The sequence below is a fragment of the Staurois parvus genome, unplaced genomic scaffold, assembly GCF_062004578.1.
Source record: "Staurois parvus isolate SC_StPar_1 unplaced genomic scaffold, SC_StPar_1.0 ptg000726l, whole genome shotgun sequence".
NCBI lineage: Eukaryota > Metazoa > Chordata > Amphibia > Anura > Ranidae > Staurois > Staurois parvus.
The window spans coordinates 592,501-595,000 of record NW_028318522.1 but is presented as its reverse complement, the minus strand read 5'-3'; the positions used below and the strand labels follow the sequence as shown (position 1 = coordinate 595,000).

The following is a 2,500-nucleotide window of genomic DNA, read 5'->3' as shown; positions in this document are numbered from 1 at the left end:
AGCCGCTCCTTTATTGCCTTGGCTGTGTGTTTTGGGTCATTGTCATGCTGGAACACCCATCCACCACCCATTTTCAATCCCCTGGCTGAGGCAAGAAGGTTCTCACCCAAGATTTGATGGTACATTGCCCCGTCCATCGTCCCTTTGATGTGGTGCAGTTGTCCTGTCCCCTTAGCAGAAAAACACCCCAAAGCAGAATGTTTCCACCACCATGTTTCACAGTTGGGATGGTGTTCTTGGGATCATAGGCAGCATTCCTCCTCCTCCAAACACGGCGAGTTGAGTTGATGCCAAAGAGCTGGATTTTGGTCTCATTTGACCACAACACTTCCCACCAGTCCTCCTCTGCATCATTCAGATGTTCAGTGGCAGACTTCAGACGGGCCTGGACATGCGCTTTCTTGAGCAGAGGGACCTTGCGGGCACTGCAGGATTTCAGTCCTTGTCGGCGTAGTGTGTTACCAATTGTTTTCTTGGTGACTGTGGTCCCAGCTGCCTGGAGATCATTGACAAGATCCTCATGTGTAGTTCTGGGATGATTCCTCACTGTTCTCATGATCATTGACACTCCACGAGGTGAGATCTTGCATGGTGCACCAGACCTAGGGAGACTGACACTTGTTTTGTGTTTCTTCCATTTGTGAATGATTGCACCAACTGTTGTCACCTTCTCACCAAGCTGCTTGGCCATAGTTTGGTAGCCCAGTCCAGCCTTGTGTAGGTCCACAATCTTGTCCCTGACATCTTTGGACAGCTCTTTGGTCTTTGCCATGGTGGAGAGTTTGGAATCTGATGGTTTGATTGCTCCTGTGGACAGGTGTCTTTTATACAGGTAACAAAATGAGATTAGCAGCACTCCCTTTAAGAGACTGCTTCTAATCTCAGCTTGTTACCTGTATGAAAGACACCTGGTAGCCAGAAATCCTGCTGAATGATAGGGGATCAAATCCTTCTTTCCCTCATGAACATGCAGATCAGTCATCATTTGTTAGACATGCATTTCTGCTGAATTTGTTGTTGTATTCTGTCTCTGTGTTACAATAAACAATAAAATACCCCAGGACACCATCCGTGGTCTCATTAGGACCCTCCCCCGACATTGTCAGGCATGCATACAAGCACGTGGGGGCCATAGAAACTACTGAGGACCATTCTGAGTTGCTGCAATGACATTTCAGCACAATGGACTCGCCTGCTGCATCATTTTTCACTTTGATTTTCGGGGTGTCTTTGAATTCAGTCCTCTGCAGGTCGATCATTTCCATCAAATAATGGGGCATCCTTACGTTCCTCACCCATCCCCCGTCCATGTCAGTATAGAGATCCAGCAGGAAATTTCTCCCCATTGAGATCTGATGGGTTTTCAAAGTCTTCCTTTCATTTTATTGAGCCGTGTATATTCCTACGGGAGGAAACTGTATAGAAAGCTTTATGCATCATGGTCAAAGGTTGAAGGATTGAAAAACTGTGAGAGCTGTGAGAATGTGGAATAGACTCCCTCCAGAGTTGGTTGTGGACATCTCAGTGGGTTGCTGTAGGAAAGTCCTGGATTCTTTCTTGGATACACAGAATATAACATTTATAGGTAAAGTTGATCCAGGGAATATCCGATTGCCTCTCAGGGGATCAGGAAGGAATTTTTTTCCCAGCAGGAACAAATTGGATCGTGCTTTGCTGGGTTTTTTTTTTTGCCTTCCTCTGGATCTGTGGGCGTAGGATTATAACTTTTTTGTTTTCTATGGTTGAACTGGATGGACTTTTGTCTTTTTTCAGCCAGACTAACTATGTAACTGAAATTATTAGTCCTAATTTCAAAAATGTGTATACCTGGCCTGCAAAAGACCCCCCAAAACAACTGAAATGAAAAAGGCCATATGGCAACAGACCCCCACCTTATTCAATACATCCAAGTAAAACACGAATCGCATATTGGATTGCACTGTATATAGTCCAAGTGACACCCAAGAAACCAGGAATCCTGAAAGTCACAACACAGCTTGATGGAAAGGCCTTGTTGGATCACCTAATGGAAGGGTTGCTAGCGAAAAAAAGAGGAAATCCCAATATTTTTTTCACTTCTTTCAGTTATATATGCTGTTGTGTTTAGAGAAATCTGCTCTTCTGTTTGGTGCTGAGAGGAGGGAGCTCTGAGCTGTAGTTCCCATGTCCCTCAATAGATGGTGCAGTCTGCCTAGAATGGTGAAAGGCCAAGGCAGCTCCAACACAGAAGAGGTATTCTTGTATGAATCATATATGTGTTCGCACAATGGGAAACAAGTGGGTAAAACACCCGTGGGTAAAAAAAAAAAATGTAAACTTTTTTTTTTTTTCTGTAGTTTGCCAAAAATTTGTAAAACTGGAGCTGTCTCCTTTATTGCTGCGATCTCCTCAATTATAACTGACAGTATAAAGAGAAATAAGTTCTTGTGCGACGTTAAGGCTGCGGTCACACCTGAGCGATTTTCTGCTTGAAACTTGTAGCTCTAAAACGCCAAAAAAA

General features: G+C 44.2%; 1 protein-coding gene and 1 long non-coding RNA gene across 2 annotated transcripts in view; one reads left to right on the top strand and one right to left on the bottom strand.

Moving 5' to 3' along the window:
• Positions 1 to 2,500, top strand: part of LOC149445354 (uncharacterized) — a 17,139-nt gene that overhangs the window by 4,803 nt on the left and 9,836 nt on the right. The gene's annotated exons all lie outside the window — the stretch shown is intronic.
• Positions 1 to 2,500, bottom strand: part of LOC149445355 (uncharacterized) — a 173,322-nt gene that overhangs the window by 167,547 nt on the left and 3,275 nt on the right. The gene's annotated exons all lie outside the window — the stretch shown is intronic.